This window comes from Pleurodeles waltl, chromosome 8 (assembly GCF_031143425.1).
Source record: "Pleurodeles waltl isolate 20211129_DDA chromosome 8, aPleWal1.hap1.20221129, whole genome shotgun sequence".
NCBI classification, from domain to species: domain Eukaryota; kingdom Metazoa; phylum Chordata; class Amphibia; order Caudata; family Salamandridae; genus Pleurodeles; species Pleurodeles waltl.
The window spans coordinates 16,701,817-16,712,796 of NC_090447.1; positions in this window are offsets into that span (position 1 = coordinate 16,701,817).

The following is a 10,980-nucleotide window of genomic DNA, read 5'->3' on the forward strand; positions in this document are numbered from 1 at the left end:
CCAGGATAACAAAAGAAGTGAACAAGGTACACAAAAGCTTGCAGGAGGTAGCTGACAAAAACGGGGTTGATATAGACAAGATGAAACACTTGAGCAGGAGCTACAGGCTGGATTTTGGGACCACAGATTTTGAACACATGAGGTCAGCAGGCATGAAGGCGCACCTTAGAGAACTGCTGCAGAGTGCACAAGTGTGGAGGTGCTTAGACAAGTGGGAAAGCAGATGGGTAAAGAGGAAGGAAAAGAGGAGGGACAGTGCTACAGAGCATAATGAGAAAAGACCACAAAGCAGCGAGACAGTAACCATGTTACCAATGAGGGAGACAGCAGGGGGAAAATTAATACATGTACCATGGCACAGAAGCGATATTCAGTCTTTTACGGACGATTTTCCCAAACTGAGAGAGAAGCAGATTGAATGGTATCAACAGACTGATAGGTTTGTGAAGCTTGCAAAATGTCTCTGGGAAGATCTGAACACTCTCTTTGAGATTGTGGTTCCAGCAGATTTGTGGGAGGATTGCAAAAGAGCTGTAGGTTGGCCGACAAGTGAACCAGAAAGAGACAGGGAGACGGGTGCACCATCACCTATGGTGATGAGCTTGTACTACAAGGTGATTGAGCATTTGAAGACGAAGGTTGCCGCGAAAAATGTGGACTGGCAGAAGATCGATCGAACGGCCCAAGAGGCTAAAGAGTCGATTCATAGTTACTATGAGAGGTTGTTAAAGGCGTTTAAGAACTACAGTGGCACAGAGACAATAGAGGCGAAGGACATGCTTCATTTTGTGTTCAGATTTGTGGAAGGGCTGAGACCGGAGATAAGTCAGATGATAAAGTCGCATTTGATTTGTTGGCAGTCGAAACCGATTGATGAGGTGTTGAATTATGCGAAATACTGTAGCGACGAAATTGAAGTGAAGCAGAAAAGGTTGAAAGAGAAGGTGATGATGATGCAGCTTAAGGCAGCTCAGACAGGTCTGCAGGGTTTGCAAGGGATGCAAGGGTTCCAACAGCAGGTACCGCAACCGCAGCCGCAGTTGCAGGGAAACATGGCGTTTCAGCCACAGGCGAGAGGCAGAGGAGGTTTTGTGAATAATGGTCCGGATTTGAACACTGTTGTGATGGGTGTGCAGGCAATGAAGAAGGTGATGCCGTGTCACGTGTGCGGAATTGTAGGTCATTGGAAACGCGAGCGCCCGATGGTGGTGCAGGAAGGTGCAGGTGCAGGTGCTGGTCAGCAAAACAATGATGTCAATGCATTTCAGACAATGAGGGGACCGAAAATGAGAGGTCCAAGCCCAAATTTTCAGACCGTAAATCAATTGCAGGGATTGCAACCTATGCAGCCGCAGCAGATGCAGATGCCCCGTATGCAGATGACGCAAATGCAGCCAATGCAACAGCAGTTACCTATGGTACCTAATCAGCAAATGCAAATACCCTTGGCAGCAATGAGTCAGCAGCAAGTGATGGTTCCTCCACAGGTCTCAGGTCAGGTAATGAGTACAAATGGCACCGTACAACAGTTCCCATTACACAGTGAGAGTGGAATAAACAATGTATGGGAGAGTGAGAGCTCAGAAGAAGAAGGAGATTGTGTGCTTGCAGCATCCTTGGAAGTTGATCAAAAGGGTCCGTACGTGGAGGGAAGAGTAATGGGTCATCGTGTCTCATTCTTGGTTGACACAGGAGCCACACGTTCAACTGTTAAGAGCAGTGAAGTACCAAATTTGCCACTCTCAGGGAGGACAGTTCAAGTGGTGGGAGTAGCAAACAGGCACCTGACAAACCCAATTACAGATCCGGTATCAGTCAGCATCGGTAACTATCAAGGGGTACATCAGTTTGTGGTATGTGACTCAAGCCCGATAGCACTGTTAGGGAGAGACCTATTGTGCAAATTGGGTTGTTCAATCATGTGTTCGAACGAAGGAATAACAATACAGACGAGCAGTGATGGGGAAGAAGAGGACAGTGTAGAGGGGGATGAAATGGAAACTGTAGATGAAGAGTATCCTCTGATTTGTCTTTTCCCGATTATAACTGAAGAAGATATTCTAGCCGAATTACGGGAGACAGTCGGAAAGGAAGTGTGGGACATGACAGGGAAAGAGGTGGGATTGATGAAAGGAGTGGAACCAGTGAAAGTGACTGTAAAGCCCAATGCAATCTTTCCCCAGACCCCACAATACCACATGGCACAAGACACCCTCATGAAAGTTGCCCAACTCATTGACGAATTTGTAAAACAGGGAGTACTGAAAGAAGTGTTAAGCAGTCCATGTAATTCACCAATAATGGGACTAATAAAGCCAAGTGGAAAGGTCCGACTCGTGCAGGACTTGAGGAAAATAAATGACATCATAGTCAAATGCTGCCCTGTCGTACCAAATCCAGCTGTAATAATGTTCCAGGTCCCTTGCGATGCCGAGTGGTTCTCAGTCATCGATTTGTCACAAGCGTTCTTCTCGGTGCCTCTTCATGAGGACAGCCAATTTCTCTTTTGTTTCAAATTCTTAGACAGAGTGTACAGTTGGTGCCGAATTCCTCAAGGGTTTTCTGAGTCACCGTCAATTTTCAATCAGATTCTAAAGAAAGATTTGGAAGCATTAGAATTGCCGTTTGAGTCAACCCTAGTACAGTACATTGATGATTTACTGATCGCGTCAAAGACAGAAAGTGGCTGCACAGCCGATACCATTGCTCTGTTGAACCATTTGGGAAGGAATGGACACAAGGTGTCTCCTTCCAAATTGCAGTTCTGTCAGAAGAAAGTAAAATACTTGGGTCACCAAATAGAGAAAGGGTCACGGAGAATAATGAAGGAAAGAATAACAAGCGTACTTCAAATGAGTCCACCAAAGACAAGGAGGGAGGTGAGGAAGTTTTTGGGAATGGTGGGCTACTGTCGCCAGTGGGTTCCCAACTTCTCGACTCTAGCAAAGCCTTTACTGAAGTTGACCCAGAAGGATGCCTTGGATCAAATTGAGCTGAAAGGAGATGAGATGGATGCTTTTGTTGAATTGAAAGAATGCATGTGTAGGGCTCCAGCTTTAGGTATGCCTGATTACACAAAGCCTTTCACATTGTTTTGTCATGAACGTGATGCATGTTCTTTGTCTGTCTTGACCCAAGCCCATGGTGGCGTGAACAGACCAGTAGCGTATTTTTCAGCTACTTTGGATCCGGTCGCAGCAGCACTCCCAGGGTGTTTGCGCGCCGTAGCAGCAGTTGGTATCAGCCTCACTCAGAGTGAAGGAATAGTGATGGGACACCCAGTAACAGTCATGGTCCCTCACTCAGTTGAAATACTTTTGACCCGCTCCCGAACGCAGCACATGACCGGAGCAAGACTCACAAGGTATGAAACGATAATTCTTGGCTCACCGAATGTGCAGCTGAAAAGGTGCACTTTGTTGAATCCAGCAACCTTGCTCACTGGAGAAAATGCCGAAATTGAGAACGCTGAAGACGTCGAGCATGACTGCCTTCAGGTGACTGAATTTTGCACAAAACCTCGACCGGACATTAAGGATACTAAGCTTGATGAAAATGACCAAATTCTTTTTGTTGATGGTTCATGTTTAAGAGACGGGATGGGGATTTTGAAAGCAGGATATGCTGTATGTACTGTAACAGGTGTCTTGGAAGCGGGATGGCTTCAAGGAGTCTATTCTGCACAAGTAGCAGAACTTGTAGCCCTTGCCAGAGCATGTCAACTGTCTGCATTGATGAAAGTCACCATTTACACTGATAGTCAGTACGGGTTTGGGATTGTGCATGACTTTGGACAACTATGATCACAGAGAGGTTTCCTGACTTCTTCAGGATCCCCAGTGAAAAACAGGGAGAGAATAAGGGAATTGTTACACGCCATTCAAGCGCCAGCCGAAGTTGCAGTGGTAAAGTGCAGTGCTCATACAAAAGGACAGGACTATGTTTCTCTGGGAAATGCATATGCGGATCAAGTCGCGAGATTTTGTGCCTTGAATTGTATATTACTCAGAGATGAATGGAATTCGATAAGTGAACCAGAACTCGAACCAGCTGAAGCATTTGCCTTGAAGGTCGTAGATACAATAGATGAACTAAAAGCATTACAGAATAATGTCAGGGAGGATGAAAGAGATTCCTGGATTAAATCACAATGTATAAAAAGGCCAGATAAGTTATGGGTTTCAAATGAGGGAAAATTTGTTTTGCCAAACAGTCTCTTATCACAGCTTGCACGGTTCTATCATGGGCAAGCTCACCTAGGGAGAGATGCCATGATAAGATTGTTCAAAACTGATTGGTTTAACCCCAGATTTCGTCAAGCTGCAGAAGCAGTTTGCCATCGATGTGTCATTTGCCAGCAGATGAACCCAGGAAAGGGAACAGTTGTGAACGCGAGCCACATTGGCAGGGCCAGTGGGCCTTTTAGTCGTATGCAGATGGACTTCATTGAGATGCCTGTGCATGGAGGTCTGAAATATGTGTTGGTGATTGTGTGCATTTTTTGTCACTGGATTGAGGCATACCCCACACGTAGAAATGACAGCCTTACAGTTGCAAAGCTATTGTTGAGGGAGTTGATACCACGTTTCGGATTCCCGATCTCTTTAGAATCAGATAGGGGAAGTCACTTCAATAACGAGGTGATAAAGTTACTCTGCGAAGCGCTGAACATTGAGCAAAAACTGCATTGTAGCTATCGCCCTGAGGCCTCAGGACTGGTGGAGCAGATGAATGGTACACTGAAATCAAGAATGGCGAAAATATGTGCATCAACAAATTTGAAATGGCCTGACGCATTGCCCTTAGTGCTAATGTCAATGAGAAACACCCCTGATAGAAAGACTGGATTGTCTCCGCACGAAATTCTCATGGGCAGGGCTATGAGACTTCCTGCAGTTCCCGCAAACGCGCTTTTGAATATTACAGATGATATGGTGTTAGACTACTGCAAGGGTCTAGCTGACGTGGTTCGCTCTTTCTCTCACCAGGTGGAAGCGACCACCTTGCCACCGATTCAAGGTCCAGGACACACACTGAAAGCAGGTGACTGGGTCGTGGTAAAGAAGCACGTGAGAAAGTCGTGTCTGGAACCCCGTTGGAAAGGCCCTTTCCAAGTGATCCTGACGACAACTACCGCTGTGAAGTGTGCGGGGGTTCCCAACTGGATTCACGCCAGTCACACAAAGAAGGTGTTGTGTCCCACAGATGAGGAAGTTGAAGCGCTGAAATTACCAGTGCCTGACAAAACAGTGCTGAGTGCTGAGACAGAGCAAAACCGAACTGAAAGCGAACAGGCAGAAACGGGAGAGAAGGAGATATTCTCTGAGGACGAAGAGACCAATTCGCTTGGGGGAGACAAAGGAGAAAGTTCAGACAGCGACGAAGCAGCTGAAGGTGACAAAGAACCTGAAGCAGCTGAGGGTAGCAAAGAGCCTGATGCAGCTGAAGGTGACAAAGAACCTGAAGCAGCTGAAAGTGATAAAGAGCCTGACGACGAAGGGCTCGAAGAAGGTGAAAAAGCAGGAGAGCTTGATCAGAGGAGGGGTTTCCCAGAAGCAGATGGTATAGAAAAAGAAAAAGAGAACGTGATTGATTCCCCAGAAGGAGGGGACAAGGCAGAACAGAACGAAAAGGTTCAAACTTCTACAGAAAAGGACGCAGGTCCATCAAATGGACACGGTGCAAAGAGGAGACTAAGTATATCACCAATAAAAGAAAGGACTAAAGAAAGTTTGAACGACGGAGAAAGGCCAAAAGTGAAAGAGAAAAGAAAGGAAGTGACTGTTGTGGAACAATCCCCAAGTGAAGAAAAAGACTTGACAAAAGAGGAAAGTACCAGCGAAGCAGAATCAAAAAGAGAAGCAAAATTTAAAAGGAAAAGGATACCAAACAGGAGATATTCCGGTCCTGAATGGGCATATGTAGTCAATGACGATTGGACTGACGAGTTTGTATCTCTAAGCATCGAGAACGAAGAAGAGGAAGAGATACCAATAGAAAAGAAAAGTTTTATGGACTCTGTCGATTGAAAGGGTAATAAATGATATTGCTTGCTACAATATAACGTGAAACAAACAACCAGCTGAGACATTGCTAAACCGGATGAGACATTTGCTAAACCGATAAAGACTGAGTTATTGCCGAATTGAGACAAATGCTGCTAACCGATAAGTGACTTGGCCTCTTGAAGAAAACTGTGTGAACATTGTGCTCTTTCAGCTTCGTAACTGAATTGCTAAATAGTTTCTTTATAGGTGCTTCTAGCTCTCTGATTCTATACAGATCATGACGCAAAACAATAGAAAGAAATATTGTAAATATGTGTGTATAGGCTTGATAATTGCATGTGTACTAATAATAATGGCAATTGTGCTTGGAATACATGGTAAGACTGAGAATGAGAAAATAGATGCTTCTACTCTTGCTCCTGTTACTGTCACCGAACTAACCGCATTGAAAAGACTAGCATTGGATGAGAGGCTCTTGCACGATAAGAAAGAGCTTTCGTATAACGTTTTCTATCGCTTGCTAACAGAATATGTTGAGACTATGGATGCGAAGGATTGTTATGTGTGTACACAGATACCGACCTCAGTAAAGGAAGGGGTGACTTATCACCACATGCCTCTTACCTACGGGATTACATGTAGTATAGTAATGTCTAGGTTTTATGGTCAAACTAACATACAGTATTTTTACTCAAATTATGATGTTACCTTTGCATATGTTCCTATATAGCGCAGCTAAGCCAGATTGCTAAAGATTGGGATGCTAAGATAATGAGGGAATTTTTCGAGCCAATGCAACCTTTTGAAACGGCTCACGCTCATAGGGAAAATCTTACCTGCTCGCTCTCTGCAGTAGAGGTAAGCTTTTTAGATCGCACAGATGATAGAAGGGCACAAATGAATGCGAAATTAGAAAAGGAGCTACATAAGAGGACTTCAGTAGATAATTATGATTTTGCTGCAATAAAGACACAAGGGAGAATAGCTTTAGATGCTTGGCATGTAGGGAAATTTTGTATATATCGAGGTGAATCTTATTATGACAATATTTTTGTAGGAGCGAGTGAGTGTAAACATACGTTTATCTTTAAGGCCAAATGGACATTCATGATGAACGGACTTGACCCTGTCATTCCAGGTGTATATTACATTTGTGGGTATAATGCCTATTATCGTCTTCCGAAGGGATGGTGGGGGAGATGTTATTTGGGTATAGTGTTCCCAAAGGTTTATCAACTGGATTCCGTCCATCACTTGTTGTTTTTGCTTTGTCGCCCTAAGTGGGAAGGGTATGCCCAGACGTGGGTCCAGTGCTTCCCATGCCACTGGATTCAAGCTAGCCTGGCTGATGAGGGGTGAAACCCCGAAACCGGTCCCAGGATGCTTGTTTCCAGTCCAGGGAAGACCTGGCCTAGCAGTTCGGGCTGGACTGTTCCCATGGGGAACAGGGTCAAGACTGATTTGCATATTGCTGGGTCCAAACTGGAATGGCATGGGCAGCAAAAAAACGATGGATTTAGGCCCAGATCACTGTACTGGGGGTGAATGTTTGACAATGTTCAGCATTCCGTCCATCACTTGTTGTTTTTGCTTTGTCGCCCTAAGTGGGAAGGGTATGCCCAGACGTGGGTCCCGTGCTTCCCATGCCACTGGATTCAAGCTAGCCTGGCTGATGAGGGGTGAAACCCCGAAACCGGTCCCAGGATGCTTGTTTCCAGTCCAGGGAAGACCTGGCCTAGCAGTTCGGGCTGGACTGTTCCCATGGGGAACAGGGTCAAGACTGATTTGCATATGGCTGGGTCCAAACTGGAATGGCATGGGCAGCAAAAAAACGATGGATTTAGGCCCAGATCACTGTACTGGGGGTGAATGTTTGACAATGTTCAGCATTCCGTCCATCACTTGTTGTTTTTGCTTTGTCGCCCTAAGTGGGAAGGGTATGCCCAGACGTGGGTCCCGTGCTTCCCATGCCACTGGATTCAAGCTAGCCTGGCTGATGAGGGGTGAAACCCCGAAACCGGTCCCAGGATGCTTGTTTCCAGTCCAGGGAAGACCTGGCCTAGCAGTTCGGGCTGGACTGTTCCCATGGGGAACAGGGTCAAGACTGATTTGCATATGGCTGGGTCCAAACTGGAATGGCATGGGCAGCAAAAAAACGATGGATTTAGGCCCAGATCACTGTACTGGGGGTGAATGTTTGACAATGTTCAGCATTCCGTCCATCACTTGTTGTTTTTGCTTTGTCGCCCTAAGTGGGAAGGGTATGCCCAGACGTGGGTCCCGTGCTTCCCATGCCACTGGATTCAAGCTAGCCTGGCTGATGAGGGGTGAAACCCCGAAACCGGTCCCAGGATGCTTGTTTCCAGTCCAGGGAAGACCTGGCCTAGCAGTTCGGGCTGGACTGTTCCCATGGGGAACAGGGTCAAGACTGATTTGCATATGGCTGGGTCCAAACTGGAATGGCATGGACAGCAAAAAAACGATGGATTTAGGCCCAGATCACTGTACTGGGGGTGAATGTTTGACAATGTTCAGCATTCCGTCCATCACTTGTTGTTTTTGCTTTGTCACCCTAAGTGGGAAGGGTATGCCCAGACGTGGGTCCCGTGCTTCCCATGTCACTGGATTCAAGCTAGCCTGGCTGATGAGGGGTGAAACCCCGAAACCGGTCCCAGGATGCTTGTTTCCAGTCCAGGGAAGACCTGGCCTAGCAGTTCGGGCTGGACTGTTCCCATGGGGAACAGGGTCAAGACTGATTTGCATATGGCTGGGTCCAAACTGGAATGGCATGGGCAGCAAAAAAACGATGGATTTAGGCCCAGATCACTGTACTGGGGGTGAATGTTTGACAATGTTCAGCATTCCGTCCATCACTTGTTGTTTTTGCTTTGTCGCCCTAAGTGGGAAGGGTATGCCCAGACGTGGGTCCCGTGCTTCCCATGCCACTGGATTCAAGCTAGCCTGGCTGATGAGGGGTGAAACCCCGAAACCGGTCCCAGGATGCTTGTTTCCAGTCCAGGGAAGACCTGGCCTAGCAGTTCGGGCTGGACTGTTCCCATGGGGAACAGGGTCAAGACTGATTTGCATATGGCTGGGTCCAAACTGGAATGGCATGGGCAGCAAAAAAACGATGGATTTAGGCCCAGATCACTGTACTGGGGGTGAATGTTTGACAATGTTCAGCATTCCGTCCATCACTTGTTGTTTTTGCTTTGTCGCCCTAAGTGGGAAGGGTATGCCCAGACGTGGGTCCCGTGCTTCCCATGCCACTGGATTCAAGCTAGCCTGGCTGATGAGGGGTGAAACCCCGAAACCGGTCCCAGGATGCTTGTTTCCAGTCCAGGGAAGACCTGGCCTAGCAGTTCGGGCTGGACTGTTCCCATGGGGAACAGGGTCAAGACTGATTCGCATATTGCTGGGTCCAAACTGGAATGGCATGGGCAGCAAAAAAACGATGGATTTAGGCCCAGATCACTGTACTGGGGGTGAATGTTTGACAATGTTCAGCATTCCGTCCATCACTTGTTGTTTTTGCTTTGTCGCCCTAAGTGGGAAGGGTATGCCCAGACGTGGGTCCCGTGCTTCCCATGCCACTGGATTCAAGCTAGCCTGGCTGATGAGGGGTGAAACCCCGAAACCGGTCCCAGGATGCTTGTTTCCAGTCCAGGGAAGACCTGGCCTAGCAGTTCGGGCTGGACTGTTCCCATGGGGAACAGGGTCAAGACTGATTTGCATATGGCTGGGTCCAAACTGGAATGGCATGGGCAGCAAAAAAACGATGGATTTAGGCCCAGATCACTGTACTGGGGGTGAATGTTTGACAATGTTCAGCATTCCGTCCATCACTTGTTGTTTTTGCTTTGTCGCCCTAAGTGGGAAGGGTATGCCCAGACGTGGGTCCCGTGCTTCCCATGCCACTGGATTCAAGCTAGCCTGGCTGATGAGGGGTGAAACCCCGAAACCGGTCCCAGGATGCTTGTTTCCAGTCCAGGGAAGACCTGGCCTAGCAGTTCGGGCTGGACTGTTCCCATGGGGAACAGTGTCAAGACTGATTTGCATATGGCTGGGTCCAAACTGGAATGGCATGGGCAGCAAAAAAACGATGGATTTAGGCCCAGATCACTGTACTGGAGGTGAATGTTTGACAATGTTCAGCATTCCGTCCATCACTTGTTGTTTTTGCTTTGTCGCCCTAAGTGGGAAGGGTATGCCCAGACGTGGGTCCCGTGCTTCCCATGCCACTGGATTCAAGCTAGCCTGGCTGATGAGGGGTGAAACCCCGAAACCGGTCCCAGGATGCTTGTTTCCAGTCCAGGGAAGACCTGGCCTAGCAGTTCGGGCTGGACTGTTCCCATGGGGAACAGGGTCAAGACTGATTTGCATATGGCTGGGTCCAAACTGGAATGGCATGGGCAGCAAAAAAACGATGGATTTAGGCCCAGATCACTGTACTGGGGGTGAATGTTTGACAATGTTCAGCATTCCGTCCATCACTTGTTGTTTTTGCTTTATCAACTGGATGACCTATCGATGATTCAAAAGACATCTGGATCCCATCGTATCCAGAAAAGAGAGACCGCAGCTGCTGTGGTAGGAGATATATTTGGAGCCATGATTCCTTCATTGGGAGTTGTGTTGAATTCCATCAAAATAAGAAAGTTGTCTACTATAGTGGATAACATGTTGACGAAGTTTTCAGGTGCTATAATCCTGATAGATGCTGAGCTTGCAGCGGAAAGAGCTATGACTCTTAAAAATAGGCTTGCTTTAGACATTCTTTTAGCAAAGGATGGTGGCGTTTGCAAAATGCTTGGTGCACGACACTGTTGTACATATATTCCAGACAATAGTGTGAAAATTAAAACTATGCTTGCTAATCTAACAAAAGAAAGTGCAGACTTGAAGGAATTGAAAGAACCAGGAGTGTGGGAGAAGGTTGGAAAAGGACTTGCATCAGTGGGACATTGGATTG